Source organism: Balaenoptera borealis (genome assembly GCF_965194805.1).
Source record: "Balaenoptera borealis genome assembly, chromosome: X".
NCBI lineage: Eukaryota > Metazoa > Chordata > Mammalia > Artiodactyla > Balaenopteridae > Balaenoptera > Balaenoptera borealis.
Genome location: NC_138881.1, coordinates 62,718,379 through 62,739,942, shown reverse-complemented (window position 1 = coordinate 62,739,942; position 21,564 = coordinate 62,718,379). Strand labels below are relative to the sequence as shown.

The following is a 21,564-nucleotide window of genomic DNA, read 5'->3' as shown; positions in this document are numbered from 1 at the left end:
GTGCGCAGGCTTTGTCTAGTTGCAGTGAGTGGGAGCTACTCTTCGTTGCAGTGTGCGTGCATCTCATTGCGGTGGCTTCTCTTGTTGTGGAGTATGGGCTCTAGGTGCGCAGGCTTCAGTAGCTGTGGCACATGCGCTCAGTAGTTGTGGCTTGCAGGCTCTAGAGCACAGGCCCAGTAGTTAGGCACATGGGCTTAGTTGCTCTGCGGCATGTGGGATCTTCCCGGCCCAGGGCTCGAACCTGTGTCCCCTGCATTGGCAGGCGGATTCTTAACCACTGCGCCACCAGGGAAGCCCTCTGTACATTATATTTTAATAAAAACTTTTAAAATAAGCAAAATAATGAAGCTACTGGAAAAAAGATTGATGAATTTGGCTACATAAAAATCATGGGTTTTTTTCCCTGCATTGGAAAAATACTATAAATAAAATCAAAAGGCAAATGAGAAACTGGAGAACAGTTTGTAACACATATAATAAAGAACTAATTTCCTTAATATGTAGTTAGTAAGGGAAATGATCAAAATAACTTAATAGAAAAATGGGCAAGGGAATTCCCTGGCAGTCCAGTGGTGAGGACTCCGTGCTTTCACTGCCCAGGGCCTGGGTTCAATCTCTGGTCGGGGAACTAGGATCCCACAAGTAGCACAGCCAACAACAAAAAAAAAGGGCAAAATATATGAGTTAACTCTCAGAGTAAAACATACTCTGAGAAACATTAAATGGTTGTGTTTTTTTTTTTTTTTAAAGTGATCTTTTTTTTTTTAATTTAATTTATTTATTTTTTGGCTGTGTTGGGTCTTCGTTTCCGTGCGAGGGCTTTCTCTAGTTGCGGCAAGTGGGGGCCACTCTTCATTGCGGTGCACGGGCCTCTCACTATCGTGGCCTCTGCTGTTACGGAGCACAGGCTCCAGACGCGCAGGCTCAGTAGTTGTGGCTCACGGGCCTAGTTGCTCCGCGGCATGTGGGATCTTCCCAGACCAGGGCTCGAACCCGTCTCCCCTGCATTAGCAGGCAGATTCTCAACCACTGCGCCACCAGGGAAGCCCTAAATGGTTTTAATACAGATGAAAAGGTACACAATCTCATAATAAAGTTAATGCTATTAAAACTGCCAGGAGATAGATTTTTTTGGCCTTTCAGATTTGCAAAGATTTTTTAAAATAACAACACACTGTATTATAAAAGCATAGGGAAACTGGCACTCTTGTGCATTGCGGTCAAGAGTATAATCTTTATTGTATTCAGTTTGGTAATATCTAACAAAAATTTTAATGACATATCCTGGGAGCTGGTAATACCTAAAGACCAATTCCAATGTATTCACAAAAGATATGTTTAAAGATATTTGTAGCATCATTGTTAACAATGGCAAAAGATTGGAAAAAATCTAAATGTTCATTCACTAATAATCTAGTCAAATTAATTTTTGTATGCTTATACTATAGAATACTATACATTCATTAAAAATAACCAGACTACTACTGACAGTACTTATACAGAAAGATCTCCATAAAAACAACCTATTTTTAAATGGCTTAAAATAGTGTGAATAGTATGGTGCTACCATTATACATTCCTAAGTTCCCAAGAGTGGTAGTGTTAAAATACTCCGTGCAGAAAAGAAAAAATTTAAGGAAAAGTTTTTCCTTATAGAAGAATGGCAGCTAATAAATGTAAAAGGATGATACAATTAGAAAATCATCATTTTGTAACCCCAATGTAATATATGATTTAGGTAAGTATCATCAAATGATGCTAAAATCATGGGATGGGAAGTTGTTAGAGAAGAGTATATGCATAAAGTATGAAAGAATTATCCCACTGATAACTTACTAATTACAAAGGGGAAAGTTTTTGTCAGTGGAGACATCTTAACCAAGTGTTCAAACTTCGCACTACTATTATTAGGACAAGCTGACATTATAATGTGTCTCCTGATGTGATGCAACATAAGATACACAACAGCACCTATGAAGCATTCTTGCCAGAAATGTTTAACCTAATTTTTTTTTTTGCTGAATAGTATTCCGTGTAATAAAATACTGCAATTTGTCTGTCCATTCCTCTGTTAATGGACATTTGGATTGTTTCTAATGTTTGATTGTTATGGATAAAGCTTCTATGTCTTTTTTTGGGCATAGCCTTTCTCTTTAATACAGTGGCATGATTTTGGGTACCATAGTTTGTTTCCCCCTTTTTTCATTCTGTTCCTCTGTCATGACTGTAGACTGAGATTTGGTGGGTGGGTGAAGATTAGGGCATTTTGTTAATAGGTGGTGCCAGCTGCTCATATTATGTTGCTCTTTACCTTATTCTGAATTACATTCATTGTAAGAGGGTAATGTATTGTGACTCACCTAGAGATGTGTGTGACTTGTGTGCCATGCTTCTAAGGCCCCCTTTCTCCTACCATAAGTTCTTGAATTGGTTCTGATTATCCCTTAGGTAGACCCTGATCCTTATTGTTGACTTCAAAAACCCAAAGGGTGGTAGACTTTATTGGAAACCAGATCAAGAAGTGTGAGAGCCCTAAATACATGGAAGAATATGGCTGCTTTTAGGACTGAGGTGGCAGGGAAAAAAAACCAATGAAATAAATTACCATGAATTCAAAGAAAAGTCAGAACAAAAAACCAATGCACTAAAAAAAGACTGTGGCAGTAATGCCATGGCCTTGAGAATCTGGTTGGCACAGCAACAGCTTAGGACCTTGGCAGCAGGCAGAGCAACTACAGTGTGCTTTTTTTTTTTAAGATTTTTTTTTTTTGATGTGGACCATTTTTTTAAAGTCTTTATTGAATTTGTTACAATATTGCTTCTGTTTTTATGTTTTGGGTTTTTGGCCACAAGGGATGTGGGATTTTAGTTCCCCGACCAGGGATCGAACCCGCACCCCCTGCATTGGAAGACGAAGTCTTAACCACTGGACCGCCAGGGAAGTCCCAATGGTGTGTTTTATATGAACAGAGAATCACAGCCCAGGAGACCATTTTAGCTTTAGAAATGTCAGAAAGCAAACCAGAGGATTATCAGGAAATGAAGGTTGAGAAGGCTTAAGATCTTAGAGGTAAAATTTGGCTTACATGCAAAGGAAAAGAAGGATGTACCCGCAAAGATGTCCCATTACCCCACCCTCTCCCACAAATTAGCCTAGGTCCACAAAACTATTGAGGTGCCCTTTGAATACTGCAGACAAAGTGTCATTAATAAGAGCAGATTACAATCCTTCTCTTGATGACAGATTACAAAATATTCAGGAAAAACATCAAGAGAGAAAGACCACGATGAGCAGTATAGGATACTTCAGGCTTTATTTAGTGAGTTTCAGGAGACACAGTGCTTGTGGTTGGGGAAGCAGGTATAGCCTGGGGCAAGGGGGAAGATGCCCATGGCACTTAGGGAATTAGAGCTCTAAGGGAAGAGGAGAAAAGATAAAATCACTAAAGTAGGATTTCAATATGTATGGATCTGGTCTGGGTTAGATAATGGAATGATGCAAAGATACCACCTGGAAGAAATTCTCCTATTCAGGGATGTGAAGATGGGTAAAGCAGTTTTATTTGAACAGTGAATGCTTTCTGTAGACCTGGAACTTCTTTTCTTTATAGTTCTCCCTATGGGAGGGATCCCAAAAGGCAAAACCTGAAGGAGTATGATAAGAAAACAAACGTCAAGACCACAAAACAAAGAGAAAGGAAAGACAAAAGACACTATGATCCAGCAAATAGTGTTAGCATTACACATAGTAGAGGAGACACAGGACCTTAAGAAATAAATAGGGGAAAACAGAAGGAAATAGAACTAGAGGCATATGCCACTGCTGCTGCGTGTGTGGGGGAAGCCAAAAAAGAATATTATACTACAGGTTACACAAGACCTAGAGAATTTAAAACCCAAGGGAAGGCAAGGTTTCAGGAAAGAAGACATGACAGCAGATACACTGGTGCTCACTGAGTGGCACAGCCTTTGGGAGTATCAACAGTAGCAGCTTTGGTTTAGGGATTTGGCAAGGGTGCTTTCCTTGTTGGGTCCTTTGGGAGAACAAGGGGTGGACCCTCCCTAAAAGGCAGGTTTTGTAGTCTGAGGGAATCTGGAGCAGACAGTGACAACAGCAGTCACCGTGACATAGAGCAAAACCCTTGGGATTTTGCTGAGGACACGGATATACATAGATGAGCAGGAGACTGAGACTGTGAGGACTGCTAGGCCATGAATTTCACTCAGAGAGCCATCTGTTATAAATGTTGAATACCTTCTCATAAGAGGAAGTAGATTAGATTGTTAGGAACACAGGAGCCAAAGGGAAATGAAAATGGAAATACAGTTCACCCCAAAACAACTCGAGGTTTAGGGGTACCAACACTCCCCTCAGTCGAAAATACACATATAACTTTACAGCTGGCCCTTATCCATGGTTCTGCATCTGCAGATTCAACCACCCTCGGATTGTATCATGTAGTACTATAGCACATATTTATTGAAAAAAATCCATATATAAGTGGACCCAAGCAGTTCAAACCTGTGTTATTCAAAAGTCAACTGTATTTTAAATATATAGGATGGATAATGAAGAAAAAGGGGGGCGGCCTTAGGAAAGACTAAGGAGAGACTGGAGGGACCACTATAACAAATGTCTAAATACTACAAGAAGACAGAATGCGAGCCTGTCCATCCCAGCTATCTGAGTACAAAACTTGTGTCCTTAAGATCCATTTAGAGAAATTTCCCATCTCTAAAAGAATTAGGGCCATCTGATTCCCATGCTCTTATGGGGGTATCCACATATTGTACAGTTTCCTCTCTCAGAGTGGCTGTTAAGCACAAAGTGAGAATAAAAAGAGGAGGATCACAGCTTCCTCACCTCCACTACCTCCCTCAGGGAGAATCTAGTAATTTGATTGGCTTAGATCACTTGAGCCATGTTTGCTAGTGTGTTTGGGCTGGTCACTATGGGTTAAAAGGTCATGTACTCTAGATGGCTTTCTCTTTAGTGCTTTTTTGCCATTCAGAGAAATTAAAATACTAAGCCAGTCTCCTGGGTGCCCAACAATCTTGCTTTCTTGCCTCCTTCACTTGATGTTTCAAGTAGTTAATAGTTCTTATCAATTCAATGGTCAACTACTAATAAGATGGGGACTTGGCAGGAAAAGGTGAAGCCCTTTTTGGACCTTGAGCTAAGGTTATGTACTGAAACCTAGCTTTACCAGAGAGCCTTGTACCAGAGTACTGGGCACTAACTCCACTAATCACAAAGTAATATTTTAATTCCTATCTGTCTTTGTCACTTGTGTGTATGGCTCCTTTATGACCTCTACATGGGTTAAGTCAAAACATGATTATTCTTGAGTCCCTGCCTATAACACCAAATTGCTATCATCAAAAATCTTATGTTAGTACCTAGCAGGCAGGACATGTGGGATCAGGGCTTACAGGGCTGGCCACATCCATTAGGATATGAACAAGTAACAGACTAGAAATGAGGTGAAATGAGGTTGGTCCCTGGAACCACCATCACGGATACATTATTTTATGCTCTCTAGTTAAAACTTGTCATAGAATCCTTTTCATCCCTAGTTCACTCCTTTTATGACCATTTAGTATCTCCCTCTAAAAGCCCCTATATCAATGAAATCCTGGTGGAAATGAAGTTAGCTTATTATTATAAAGCTGATCAATCAATTGGGGGTAGAGGGACAAAGAGTTCATTTCTCAGTAACTGGAAACAGCATTGCCTTTGTTTACTATGTCTACTATTTCTTGTGGCCTCTTGCTGGAGAGATTAAGAGTGATTTGTTTCTTATATATACTTTTCCGTATTTCCCAAATTTTCCAAAATGTGTACTTACCACTTTGATAATCAGGGAAAAGAAAAAAAAAAAAAAAAGGAAAGAAAATTCCATAAATTTAAGGAATTGAATCAGAAGAGAAAGAGGTTCCTTTACCTATAATTCCAGTCTGGTCTTAGAAATCAAAGTCATATCCCTCAAGGGAGAATGTCAATATTGAAATTATATGATGAGGAATGATGTCCATCATAACAAATGATAAATAATACACAATTTGCTCATTTAATTCTCATTTTTAGCTCAACATGTCCTTAACTCACTTATTTTATTCCTTCTAAAACAACCATTTGCTATCTCAAAGGGTAAACACTCTCTGAAAAACAAAATCAGTTATTAAATTCTATCTTAGTACAACTCAGTCTTGATTGTCCTTTCTACAGGTGATTGGGTTAGGGAAAAAAAGTATTTTCACACATCTTGTATTCTCTTAAGGCAAAACATGGTCATTAAAAGGTTAGTGAAAGACTCCAGATACTGATAGGGTACAGGGCCCTGATAATGTCAGAGTGTAAAATAGGAATAATAACATCTTCCCATAATAGAGGAAGACTGACTCATATTTAAAAAAGAGATTAGATGTTCAGGTGTAAAAAATTGAGTTTTTTATTATCTGTTCTTATGAACATGGGGCAGTCTACATATTTAGCTGACATCAGCATGAGTAATACACAATGTAAATTTGGAGGGCTTTGTTAGTCTGGGTAAGAACTGGTTAGCCTACATCGCACCCCTAGAAAACAGAATCTCTGGGGTGGCCTCAGTATTCTTCAACTGAGTTTTTTCTTTCACCAAGTAGAGATGAAGCAGCCCTGGTTCTCATCATTGAAGGCAAGATGGGCTCTCTGATTTTCATGAGGGTCTGTGATGTGGGCTGCCCTGTTTTTTCAATCAATTAAATTTTATTTTATGTCTACACTTCAATCAGCGCTGAGATATATACCTATATAACTGCCACCCCAATCAAGATATAGAACATTTCTGTCACTCCCAAAAAATTGCTGCATGCCTCATGAGGGTCAATTTCCTTCCCTAACACCCAGCCCTAGGAAGCCACTGATCTGTTTTCTGTCACTATTGGTTAGTTTAATCTTTTCTAGAATTTCAGTATGTGAAATCATACAGTACATACTGTTTTGTCTGGCTTCTTTAAATCAGCAGAAAGCTTTTGAGATTCAGACATACTGTTACATGTATTCGTGTTTGTGCCTTTTAAAAACAGCTTTATTGGAGTATTATTTACATACCATGAAATAAATAAACAGTGGTATATCCATTCAATGTGCTACTGTAAAGCAATAAAAAGGTGTGAACTGAGAGGAGATGATTTGCCAAGTTCCTCATGCCACCATTCTGAAAGTCTAGCTCCTTCCAATTCAGTACTTTATATTGCTGCATATTTCATTTTTGTATGTGTACAGTGTGAGGTAGAGGTCATGGTTTACTTTTTTCCATACAGATATCCAGTTGTTTCAGCACTATTTATTGAAAACACTATCAGTTCTCCATTGAATTGCCTTTGTACTTTTGTCAAAAATCAATTTAGAGAAAATATTGGCAAATCACATATCCAACAAAGAATATATAAAGAACTTTCTAAATTTGATAGTAAGAAAACAAAGAACTCAATTGTTTTTAAGGTTTTTTAAAATTTTTATTTATTTTATTTTTGGCTCTGTTGGGTCTTCGTTGCTGCGCGCGGGCTTTTCTCTGATTGCGGCGAGCGGGGGCTACTCTTCGTTGCAGTCCGAGGGCTTCTCATTGCGGTGGCTTCTCTTGTTGTGGAGCACGGGCTCTAGGCACGCAGGCTTCAGTAGTTGTGGTGCACAGGCTCAGTAGTTGTGGCTCACGGGCTTAGTTGCTCCACGGCATGTGGGATCTTCCTGGACCAGGGCTCGAACCCGTGTCCCCTGCATTGGCTGGTGGATTCTTAACCACTGCACCACCAGGGAAGCCCAGAACTGAATTTTTTTTAATGGGCAAAAGATTTGAACAGATGCTTCACCAAAGACAATATACAGTTGGCAACACATAAAAGAATATCTACTAAATATTGGTTTAAAAAAAGAGTGAGAATCTCAAGTTCAATGACAGAAGCTCCACTCCAGGCAGGTGCATCCAAGAAGATGGGGTTTCTCCCAAGGAGGGGTGGGCAACCAGCATTTCTCATTGTCCCCAGATCCATGTTGCAGCTCTATATCATCCAAGCATGGTTGAGAGGACTGGGGCTCCCTTCCCTTAGTCAGCTTTACATCATAGTATGGAAGCTCTAACCTAGGCATGGCAGGTCAGAAACACTTGTCCCAGGGCTTCCCTGGTGGTGCAGTGGTTAAGAATCTGCCTGCCAATGCAGGGGACACGGGTTCGAACCCTGGTCCAGGAAGATCCCACATGCCGCGGAGCAGCTAAGCCCGTGCACCACAACTACTGAGCCTGCGCTCTAGAGCCCATGAGCCACAACCACTGAGCCTGTGTGCCACAACTACTGAAGCCCACATGCCTAGACCCCGTGTTCCACAACAAGAGAAGCCACTGCAATGAGAAGCCCGTGCACCACACTGAAGAACCAAAGCAGCCAAAAATAAATAAATAAATTTTAAAAAAAGAAACACTTGTCCCTAGTCACCCTCACTCCAGCTGACTTATAGGATATTTTCCACATCAAGAGAGGCAAGACACACTCTGCTTGTAAAGTAGGTGTGTCACTCTGAAACAGGCCACCGATCCCAACTCCACCTCTGGAGCAGTGACACAGAGGTTTTGCCCAGGGAGAAAGGTGATCCATAAGAACAGAGAACTCTGATGCTCTCCCCAAGGGAACTGAGTTTATTTGGAACACAGTGTGGGGAAGTTCAAGCCAAAGGGTGCTCTCTCGAAATGCTGGAGATTTCGGTAGTAAGCAATTAAGAAGAGGCTAGCAGCTTCATGAGAACAACAAACAAAACTAATTATAGACCAATTTACTAGAGAGAATGAGGGAAAGATATAAGAAAAGTCCTCCTGTAGTCAGAACAAAACTCAAAGGCTGGCCTCAAAAACTACCTCTGCAAAGGGGCCCAAGTTTAATTGGATCAGACTGAGGAGCAATTTATGCCACAGGGCAATCTCAAAAACATGAGGGCAATTAGTTGGCAATTAGTGGTGCCTAACAGCTCTGTGTGTTACCAACAGTGGTAGACAGCTTAACAGATCAGGGAAAGAGATAAAAAGATCCCTGCTAAAACCACTGTCATCTCAGGGTGACTGCATGCATACCAAACCTGTGCCTTTTGAGGAATGACATTAAGGTCTGCACACTATAGGGGAAATAGACTTCACTAAGATAGTCCATCCATATCACTAAACAAATAAGCAAACAACAACCCTGAGTAAGGGAGAGTCAGTATGCAGAGTTGCTACAATTAGACATGCAAAAAAAAACCCCAGAAAAACAAAAACAGGAAAACATAACCCATACACAGGAAGAAAAGAAGGAACTGAAACTGCCAGTGAGAGGGCCTAGATGTCAGTTTAGAAGACAAACATTTCAGAATTGCTATTATAGTAAATATGTTCAAAGAACTAGAGGAAACCTTGATTAAAAATTAAAGAAAGGGGGACTTCCCTGGTGGCGCAGTGGTTAAGAATCTGCCTGCCAATGCAGGGGACATGGGTTTGAGTCCTGGTCCAGGAAGATCCCACATGCCGCAGAGCAAGTAAGCCCGTGCGCCACAACTACTGAGCCTGTGCTCTAGAGCCTGCGAGCCACAAATACTGAGCCTGCATGCCACAACTACTGAAGCCCGTGCACCTAGAGCCCATGCTCTGCAGCAAGGGAAGCCACCAAAATGAGAAGCCTTCACACTGCAATGAAGAGTAGCCCCCACTTGCTGCAACTAGAGAAAGCCCGTGAGCAGCAACGAAGACCCAATGCAGCCAAAAAATAAATTAATTTTTTTAAAAATTAAAGAAAGGTATGATGACAATGTCTCAATAAAAAGAAAATATCAATAAAAAATATGAATTAGTTTTAAAAATCAAAATTCTGGGGCTTCCCTGGTGGCGCAGTGGTTGAGAATCCGCCTGCCAATGCAGGGGACACGGGTTCAAGCCCTGGTCCGGGAAGATCCCACATGCCGCAGAGCAACTAGGCCCATGAGCCACAACTGCTGAGCCTGCGCGTCTGGAGCTTGTGCTCCGCAACAAGAGAGGCCGCGATGGTGAGAGGCCCGTACACCACGATGAAGAGTGGCCCCTGCTCGCCACAACTAGAGAAAGCCCTCGCACAGAAACGAAGACCCAACACAGCCATAAATAAATAAATTTTTTTAAAAAATCAAAATTCTGGAGTTTAAAAGTATAATAATGAAAATTAAAAATTTACTAGGGGACTCTAATAGACTTCAAAGAGTAGATTTGAATTGGCAGAAGAAAGAATTGGTGAACTTGAAAATAGATCAATAGAGGTTATGCAATCTTAATAATAAAGAGACGAAATTGAGTTATTTGTAGTGAGGTGGATGGACCTAGAATCTGTCACACAGAGTGAAGTTAAGTCAGAGAGAGAAAAACAAATACCGTATGCTAACACATATATATGGAATCTAAAAAAAAAAAAGTTTCTGATGAACCTAGGGGCAGGACGGGAATAAAGACACAGACACAGAGAATGGACTTGAGGATACAGCGGTGGGGGGAAAGCTGGGACAAGGTGAGAGAGTAGCATTGACATATATACACTACCAAATGTAAAATAGATAGCTAGTGGGAGGCAGCTGCATAACACAGGGAGATCAGCTTGGTGCTTTGTGACCACATAGAGAGGTGGGATAGGGAGGGTGGGAGGGAGGCTCAAGAGGGAGGGGATATGGGGATATATGTATACATATAGCTGATTCACTTTGTTATACAACAGAAACTAACACAACATTGTAAAGCAATTATACTCCAATAAAGATGTAAAAAAAATAAAGAGAAAAAAGGATGAAGAAATATGAACAGGGCCTCAGAGATGTGTACAACCACATTAAGTGCACCAACATATACACAAAGGGAGTACCAGAAGAAGAAGAGAGAAAAAAGGAGCAGAAAAAATATTCAAATAAATAATGGCTGAAATTTTCTGAGATTTGATGAAAAACATTAACCTACACACCTAAGATGCTCAAAGAACTGCAAGTAGGGTAAATGCAGAGATCCACACCAAGACATACCACAGTAAAAATATTAAAAGACAAAGATAAAATCTTAAAAGTGGCAAGAGAAAAATGACTCATCACATACAGGGAACTCCAGTAAGATTAACAGCTGCCTACTAATCAAAACCATGGAGAGTAGAAGGATGATATATTCAAAGTGCTGAAAGAAGAACTCTGTCAGTCAGTAATCATATATCCAGTAAAGTTGTCTTATAAGAATGAAGCCTGGGCTTCCCTGGTGGCGCAGTGGTTAAGAATCCACCTGCCAATGTAGGGGACACGGGTTCGAGCCCTGGTCCGGGAAGATCCTACATGCCACGGAGCAACTAAGCCCGTGCGCCACAACTACTGAGCCTGTGCTCTAGAGCCCGTGAGCCACAAATACTGAGCCTGCGTGCCACAACTACTGAAGCCTGCATGCCTAGAGCCCGTGCTCCGCAACAAGAGAAGCCACTGCAATGAGAAGCCCATGCACCGCAACGAAGAGTAGCCCCTGCTCACTGCAACTAGAGAAAGCCCGCGTGCAGCAACAAAGACCCAACGCAGCCAAAAATAAAATAAATAAATAAGTTAAAAATTAAAAAAAAAAGAATGAAGACTAAATAAAGACATTCCCATATAAGCAAAAGCTGAGAGAGTTTGTTGCTAGCAGACCTACCTTACAAGAAATATTCAGGGAAATTCTTCAGGTTGGAAGCAAGGGACCCCAGACAAAATTAACTTATCTGAATATCTCTTGTGAATATAGATACAAAAATCCTTAAAAAAAACAAAACCAAAAACCTAGCAACTGGAAATTGGAATCCAGTGATGTGTGGAAAGGATTATATACTACTATCAAGTAGGACTTACCCCAAGAAATGCAAGTTTGTTTTAAATATGAAAATCAATGTAATATACCATATTAATAGAATAAAGGACAAGAACTACATGATCCTTTCAAGAGATGTGGAAAAGCATTTGACAAAATCCAATACTCTTTAATGATAAAAACACTCAACTCATTAGAAATGGGAGATTCCTCAATCTGATAGGGAATATCTACAAAAGAACCCATAGGTACCATCGTACGTAATAGTGGAAGACTGAAAGATATCCTCCTAAGGTAAGGATCGAGACAAGGATGTCTCTTTTTGTCACTTCAGTGGAACATTGTATTGGAATTTCTAGCTAGGACAATTAGGCAAGAAAATGCAGACTGAAAAGGAAGAAGTAAAAATAATTGCATTTGCAGATGACACAATCTTGTATATAGAAAATACTAAAGAATCTCCCCCCCCACAAAAAAATAAAAAGTAAACCTACTAGAACTTATAAATGAGTTAAGCAATGTTTCAGGATACAAGATCAATATACAAAACAATTGTATTTCTCTACATTAGCACTGGACAATCTGAAAATGAAGTCAAGAAAAAAATTCTTGTTAAAATAGCATCGGGCTTCCCTGGTGGCGCGGTGGTTGAGAGTCTGCCTGCCAATGCAGGGGACACGGGTTCGAGCCCTGGTCTGGGAAGATCCCACATGCCGCAGAGCAACTAGGCCTGTGAGCCACAACTACTGAGCCTGCGCGTCTGGAGCCTGTGCTCCGCAACAAGAGAGGCCACGATAGTGAGAGGCCCGCACACCGCGATGAAGAGTGGCCCCCACTTGCCACAACTAGAGAAAGCCCTCGCACGGAAATGAAGACCCAACACAGCCAAATAAATAAATTAATTAATTAATTAATTTTTAAAAATAGCATCAAAATAAATAAAATAGGAATAAATTTAACAAAAAATGCAAGACTTGTACAATGAAAACTACAAAATGTTGTTGAAAGAAATTAAAGAAGACCTAAATATAGTAAGACATCCAATATTCCTGAATTAAGACTTAAATATTAAGTGGCAATGCTACTCAAATTGACCAACTTGCAGAAAATGACAAGTTAATCCTAAAATTCGTATAGCCATTCTAGGGATTCAGAATAGTCAAAATAATCTTGAAAAAAAGAACAAAGTTGGAACACGCACTCTTCCTAATTTCAAAACTTATTACAAATCTACAATAATCAAGACAGTGTGGTACTAGCATAAGGGTAAACAGACAGATCAGTTGAATAGAATTGAATGCCCAGAAATAAAGACTCAAATTTATTCACAAGTGATTTTTGGCAAGCAATCCAAGACAATTCAATGCGGGGAAATGTCTTTTCAACAAATAAACTTGGACCACTAGAAATACACAAGCAAAAGTATGAAGTAAGAGCCTTTCCTCACATCACACACAAAAAAGAACTCAAAATGGATGAAAGAGCTAGATGTAAGAGCTAAAACAATAAAGCTCTTAGAAGAAAATATAAGGGTAAATCTTTGTGACCTTGAGTTCAACAATGGTTTCTTAGACATGACACCAAAAGCACAAGCAACAAAAGAAAAAATAAATTAGACTTAACAAAATCAAAAACTTCTGTGCTTCAAAGGACATCATTTAGAAAATGAAAAAAACAACCTAGATAATGGGATAAAATATTTGCAAATCATATATCTGATAAGGAACTGTACCCTGATATATTAAGAAACAAGAAAATAATCTGAATAGATATTTCTCCAAAGGAGATACACACATAGCCAATACACATATGAAAAGATGCTCAACATCTTTAGTTTTCAGGGAAATGTTAATCAAAACCACAGTGAGATACTACTTCCCAAACACTAGGATGGCTATAATAATAATAATAAAAAAGGTGGACAAGTGTTGGTGAGGATGTATAGAAATCTGAACCTTCATATATTTCTGGTGGGAATGTAAAATGATGTGGACACTTGAGGAAATGATTTGGCAGTTCCTCAAAAACTAAAACATAGAAATACCATATGATCCAGCAATTCCAAAGAAATGAAATCCCAAGAAAAAACATATGCCCACACAAAAATTTCTACACAATGTTCACAGCAGCAGTATTCATGATAGTGAAAAAAAGTGAAAACAACTAAATTGTCCAACTGACAAATGGATACAATATGTGGTATATCTATACAATAGAATATTGTTCAGCCATAAAAATGATAAAGTGCTGACACATGCTACAAAATGGATGGACCTGGAAAACATGCTAAGTGAAAGAATCAAGTCACGAAAGACTATGTATCGTTTGATTCCATGTATATTAAACAAGTAAGCAAATCCGTGAAAACAGAAAGCAGATTAATGGTTGCCTAAGGCTGGAGAAAGGGACCTAGGGGCAAGTAGGAGGGAACACGTGAATTAGTATCAGGTTTCTTACTGGGGTGATGAAAATGTTCTGGAATTAATGGTGATGGTTGCACAACTTTGTTAATATACTAAAACCTACCGAACACTTAAAAAGGGTGAATTTTATGGTAGGTGAATTATATCTCAAGCTGTTAAAAACACACACACAAAATGAGGTATCAATTGTGGTAGGCTAAATAATGCTTCCCCTCCCCCAGTGTGTCTAAGTCCTAATCCCTGAAACCTGTGACTGTTACCTAACATTGTAAAAGGTGCTTTCCAAATATGAGCAAGTCAAGGATCTTGAGCTGGGGAGATCATCCCAGATTATCTGTATGGACCCAATATAATCAACAGGTTCATTTTAAGAGTGAGGCTGGAGTATCTGTTGAATGAAAGGGATATGACAACAGAAGCAAAGGTTGGAGTGATATGCTTTGTAGATGGAGGAAGGGGCCAGGCATGACCCAAGGAATGTAGGTGGCCTCTAGAAGATGGAAAAAGCAAGGGAAAGCAGTTTCCCCTGCAGTTTCCAGAAGGAATACAGTCTGGTTTATGCCTTGATTTTAGTATTTATAAGACTCATTCCGAACTCCTGGCTTCCAGAATTGTAAGATAAATAAATAAATTTCTGTTTTTTAAAGTCATTAAATTCATGGTAGTTTGTACAGCAGCAATAGGAAATTAATACATTTCATAGCCCGTAGATAAATAAATGGCTAAAATGAAAAATGTTAACCACACTAAATGTTTATTTTTTATTGGTATAGTTGATGTACAATGTTATATAAGTTTCAGGTGTACAACATAGTGATTTACAATTTTTAAAGGTTATAATCCATTTACAGTTATTACTAAATATTGCCTATATTACCCATGTTGTACAATATATCCTTATTTATTTTATACATAGAAGTTTGTACCTCTTAATCCCCTACCCCTAACTTGCCCTTCCCTCCTTCCCTCTCCCCACTGGTAAACACTAGCTTGATCTCTATATCTGTGAGTCTGCTTCTTTTTTGTTATATTCACTACTTTGTTTTATTTTTTAAATTCCATATATAAGAGAAATCATAAAATATGTGTCTTTCTCTGTCTGACTTATTTCACTTCGCATAATACCCTCCAAGTCCATCCATGCTGTTGCAAATGGCAAATGTTCATTCTTTTTTAATGGCTGAGTAGCATTCCATATGTATATATACAAAGTTCTTTTTTGGACTGAGATTTTTTAAAAAATATAGTTGAATTAAAATGTTGTGTTAGTTATAGGTGTACCGCAAAATGATTCATTTATACATACATATATATATTTTTTTAAATCTTTATTGGAGTATACTTGCTTTACAATGGTGTGTTAGTTTCTGCTTTATAACAAAGCGAATCAGCTATACATATACATATATCCCCATATCTCCTCCCTCTTGCATCTCCCTCCCACCCTCTCTATCCCGCCCCTCTATGTGGTCACAAAGCACGGAGCTGATCTCCCTGTGCTATGTGGCTGCTTCCAACTAGCTATCTATTTTACATTTGGGAACGTATATATCTCCATGCCACTCTCTCACTTCGTCCCAGTTTACACATCCCCCTCCCCGTGTCCTCAAGTCCATTCTCTACGTCTGCCTCTTTATTCCTGTCCTGCCCTAGATTCTTCAGAACCTTTTTTTTTTTTTAGATCCCATATATATATGTGTTGGCATACGGTATTTGTTTTTTCTCCTTCTGACTTAACTTCACTCTGTATGACAGACTCTACGTCCATCCACCTCACTACAAATAACTCAATTTTGTTTCTTTTTATGGCTGAGTAATATTCCATTGTATATATGTGCCACATCTTCTTTATCCATTCATCTGTCGATGCACACTTAGGTTGCTTCCATGACCTGGCTATTGTAAATAGAGCTGCAATGAATATTGTGGTACATAACTCTTTTTGAAGTATGGTTTTCTCAGGGTATATGCCAAGTAGTGGGATTGCTGGGTCGTATGGTAGTTCTATTTTTAGTTTTCTAAGGAACCTCCATACTGTTCTCCATAGTGCATGTAACAATTTACATTCCCACCAATAGTGCAAGAGGGTTCCTTTTTCTCCACACCCTCTCCAGCATTTATTGTTTGTAGATGTTATGATGATGGCCATTCTGACCGGTGTGAGATGATACCTCATTGTACTTTTGAATTGCATTTCCCTAATGATTAGGGATGTTGAGCATCCTTTCATCTGTTTGTTGTCAATCTGTATATCTTCTTTGGAGAAATGTCTATTTAGGTCTTCTGCGCATCTTTGGATTGGGTTGTTTGCTTTTTTGATATTGAGCTGCACGAGCTGCTTGTAAATTTTGGAGATTAATCCTTTGTCAGTTGCTTCCTTTGCAAATATTTTCTCCCATTTTGAAGGTTGTCTTTTTGTCTTGTTTATGGTTTCCTTTGCTGTGCAAAAGCTTTTAAGTTTCATTAGGTCCCATTTGTTCATTTTGTTTTTATTTCCATTTCTCTAGGAGGTGAGTCAAAAAAGATCTTACTGTGATTTATGTCATACAGTGTTCTGCCTATGTTTTCCTCTAAGAGTTTGATAGTGTCTGGCCTTACATTTAGGTCTTTAATCCATTTTGAGTTTATTTTTGTGTATGGTGTTAGGGAGTGTTCTAATTACTTTCTCTTACATGTAGCTGCCCAGTTTTCCCAGAACCACTTATTGAAGAGGATGTCTTTTCTCCATTGTATATTCTTACATCCTTTATCAAAAATAAGGTCACAAAAAAAAAAGAAAAAAAAAAAGAAGGTCACCATATGTGTGTGAGTTTATCTCTGAGCTTTCTATCCTGTTACATTGATCTATATTTCTGTTTTTGTGCCAGTACCATATTGTCTTGATTACTGTAGCTTTGTAGTATAGTGTGAAGTCACGGAGCCTGATTCCTCCAGCTTCGTTTTTCTTTCTCAAGATTGCTTTGGCTATTCGGCGTCTTTTGTGTTTCCATACAAATTGTGAAACTTTTTGTTCTAGTTCTGTGGAAAAATGCCAGTGGTAGTTTGATAAGGATTTCATTGAATCAGTAGATTGCTTTGGGTAGTATATTCATTTTCACAATGTTGCTTCTTCCAATCCAAGAACATGGTATATCTCTCCATCTGTTTGTATCATCTTTAATATCTTTCATCGGTGTCTTATAGTTTTCTGCCTACAGGTTTTTTTGTCTCCTTAGGTAGGTTTATTCCTAGGTATTTTATTCTTTTTGTTGTAATGGTAAATGGGAGTATTTCCTTACTTTCTCTATTAGATTTGTCATCATTAGTGTATAGGAATGCAAGAGATTTCTGTGCATTAATTTTGTATCCTGCTACTTTACCAAATTCATTGATTAGCTCTAGTAGTTTTCTGGTGCGTCTTTAGGATTCTCTGTGTATCGTATCATGTCATCTGCAAACAGTGAAAGGTTTACTTCTACTTTTCCAATTTGTATTCCTTTTATTTCTTTTTCTTCTATGATTGCTGTGGCTAAAAATTTCAAAATTATGTTGAATAATAGTGGTAAGAGTGGGCAACCTTGTCTTGTTCCTGATCTTAGAGGAAATGGTTTCAGTTTTTCACCACTGAGAACGATGTTGGCTGTGGGTTTGTCATATATGGTCTTTATTATGTTGAGGTAAGTTCCCTCTATACCTACTTTCTGGAGGGTTTTTAACATAAATGGATGTTGGATTTTGTCCAAAGCTTTTTCTGCATCTATTGAGAGGATCATATGGTTTTTCTCCTTCAATTTGTTACTATGATGTATCACATTGATTGATTTGCATATATTGAAGAATCCTTGCATTCCTGGGATAAACCACACTTGATCATGGTGTATGATCCTTTTAATGTGCTGTTGGATTCTGTTTGCTAGTATTTTATTGAGGATTTTTGCATCTATGTTCATCAGTGATATTGGCCTGTAGTTTCCTTTCTTTGTGACATCTTTTTCTGGTTTTGGTATCAGGGTGATGTTGGCCTCATAGAATGAGTTTGGGAGTGTTCCTCCCTCTGCTATATTTTGGAAGAGTTTGAGAAGGATAGGTGTTAGCTCTTCACTAAATATTTCTTAGAATTTACCTGTGAAGCCATCTGGTCCTGGGCTTTTGTTTGTTGGAAGATTTTAAAGCACAGTCTCAATTTCATTGCTTGTGATTGGTGTGTTTATATTTTCTATTTGTTCCTGGTTCAGTCTCAGAAGGTTGTGCTTTTCTAAGAATTTGTCCATTTCTTCCAGGTTGTCCATTTTATTGGCATAGAGTTGCTTGTAATAATTCTCATAATCCTTTGTATTTCTGCAGTGTGAGTTGTTACTTCTCCTTTTTCATTTCTGATTCTATTGATTTGAGTCTTCTCCCTTTTTTTCATGATGAATCTGGCTAATGGTTTATCAATTTTGCTTACCTTCGCAAAGAACCAGCTTTTAGTTTTATTGATTTTGCTATTGTTTCTTTCATTTGGTTTTCATTTATTTCCGATCTGATCCTTTTGATTTCTTTCCTTCTTTGAACTTTGGGGTTTTTTGTTCTTCCTTCTCTAATTGCTTTAGGTGTAAGTTTAGGTTGTTTATTTGAGATGTTTCTTGAGGAAGGATTGTATTGCTATAAACTTCCCTCTTAGAACTGTTTTGGCTGCATCTCATAGGTTTTGGGTCATCATGTTTTCATTGTCATTTGTTTCTAAGTATTTTTTGATTTCCTCTTTGATTTCTTCAGTGATCTCTTGGTTATTTAGTAGTGTATTGTTTAGCCTCCAAGTGTTTGTATTTTGTACAGATTTTTTCTTGTAATTGATATCTAGTCTCATAGCGTTGTGGTTGAAAAAGATACTTGATACAATTTCAATTTTCTTAAATTTACCAAGGCTTGATTTGTGACCCAAGATATGATCTATCCTGGAGAATGTTCCATGAGCACTTGAGAAGAAAGTGTATTCTGTTGTTTTTGGATGGAATGTCCTATAAATATCAGTTAAGTCCATCTTGTTTAAAGTATCATTTAAAGCTTGTGTTTCCATATTTATTTTCATTTTGGCTGATCTGTCCATTGGTTAAAGTGGGGTGTTAAAGTCCCCTACTATGAATGTGTTACTGTCGATTTCCCCTTTTATGGCTGTTAGCATTTGCGTTATATATTGAGGTGCTCCTATGTTGGGTGCATAAATATTTACAATTGTTATATCTTCTTCTTGGATTGATCCCTTGATCATTATGTAGTGTCCTTCTCTGTCTCTTGTAACATTCTTTATTATAAAGTCTATTTTATCTGATATGAGTATTGCTACTCCAGCTTTCTTTTAATTCCCATTTGCATGGAATATCTTTTTCCATCCCCTCACTTTCAGTCTGTATGTGTCCCTAGGTCTGAAGTGGGTTTCTTGTAGACAGCATATATATGGGTCTTGTTGTTGTAGCCATTCAGCCAGTCTATGTCTTTTGGTTGGAGCATTTAATCCATTTACATTTAAGGTAGTTATCCATATGTACATTCTTATTACCATTTTCTAAATTGTTTTCAGTTCGTTATTGTTGGTCTTTTCCTTCTCTTGTGATTCCTGCCTAGATACGTTCCTTTAGCATTTGTTGTAAAGCTGGTTTGGTGGTGCTGAATTCTCTTAGCTTCTGCTTGTCTGTAAAGGTTTTGATTTCTCCGTCGAATCTGAATGAGATCCTTGCTGGGTAGAGTAATCTTGGTTGTAGGTTTTTCCCTTTTCATCACTTAAATATGTCCTGCCACTCCCTTCTGGCTTGCAGAGTTTCTGCTGAAAGATCAGCTATTAACCTTATGGGGATTCCCTTGTATGTTATTTGTTGTTTTTCCCTTGCTGCTTTTAATATGTTTTCTTTATATTTAATTTTTGATAGTTTGATTAATTTGTGTTTTGACGTGTTTCTCCTTGGATTTATCCTGAATGGGACTCTCTGCCCTTCCTGGATTTGATTGACTATTTCCTTTCCCATATTAGGGAAGCTTTCAACTATAATCTCTTCAAATATTTTCTCAGTCCCTTTCTTTTTCTATTCTTCTTCTGGGAACCCTATAATTTGAATGTTGGTGCGTTTAATGTTGTCCCAGAGGTCTCTGAGACTGTCCTCAATTCTTTTCATTCTTTTATCTTTATTCTGCTCTGCAGTTGTTATTTCCACTATTTTATCTTCCACGTCAGCTATCCGTACTTCTTCCTCAGTTATTCTGCTATTGATTCCTTCTAGAGAATTTTAAATTTCATTTATTGTATTGTTCATCATTGTTTGTTTACTCTTTAATTCTTCTAAGTCCTTGTGAAACGTTTCTTGTATTTTCTCCATTCTACTTCCAAGATTTTGGATCATATTTACTATCATTACTCTGAATTCTTTTTCAGGTAGACTGCCTATTTCCTCCTCATTTGTTTCGTCTGGTGGGTTTTTACCTGGCTCCTTCATCTGCTGTGTGTTTCTCTGTCTTCTCGTTATGCTTAACTTACTGTGTTTAGGGTCTCCATTTTGCAGGCTGCAGGTTCGTAGTTCCCGTTGTTTTTGGTGTCTGCCCCCAGTGGCTAAGGTTGGTTCAGTGGGTTGTGCAGGCTTCCTGGTGGAGGGGACTGGTGCCTGTGTTCTGGTGGATGACTCTGGATCTTTTCTTTCTGGTGGGCAGGACCGCATCTGGTGGTATGTTTTGGGGTGTCTGTGACCTTATTATGATTTTAAGCAGCCTCTCTGCTAATGGGTGGGTTTGTGTTCCTGTCCTGCTAGTTGTTTGGCATAGGGTGTCCAGCACTGTAGCTTGCTGGTCGTTGAGTGGAGCTGGGTCTTAGCGTTGAGATGGAGATCTCTGGGAGAGCTTTTCCTGTTTGATATTACATGGAGCTGGGAGGTCTCTGGTGGACCAATGTCCTGCACTCTGCTCTCCCACCTCAGAGGCACAGGTCTGACACCCAGCTGGAGCACCAAGACCCTGTCAGCCACATGGCTCAAAAGAAACAAATATCGTATATTAACGCATCTATGTGGAACCTAGAAAAATGGTACAGATGAACCGGTTTGCAGGGCAGAAATTGAGACCCAGATGTAGAGAACAAACGTATGGACACCAAAGGGGGAAAGCCACAGGAGGTGGGGTGGTGGTGTGATGTATTGGGCAATTGGGATTGACATGTATACACTGATGTGTATAAAATTGATGACTAATAAGAACCTGGTGTATATAAAAAGAAAAAAAAATACAATACACACAAAAAAAAAGAAAGAAAAGGAAGGAAAAAAATAAAATATAAATGAATAAATAAATAAAATAAAATAAACTTA

General features: G+C 38.6%; 1 protein-coding gene across 1 annotated transcript in view; it reads left to right on the top strand.

Annotated features, from left to right (window-relative positions):
* NEXMIF (neurite extension and migration factor) overlaps positions 1-21,564 on the top strand; it is a 66,968-nt gene extending 45,404 nt beyond the window's left edge. Inside the window, exon 5 of the mRNA XM_082377006.1 lies at positions 1-21,564. This exon is cut by the window's left edge and continues 6,475 nt beyond it. The gene's annotated coding sequence lies outside the window, so the exon portion shown is untranslated.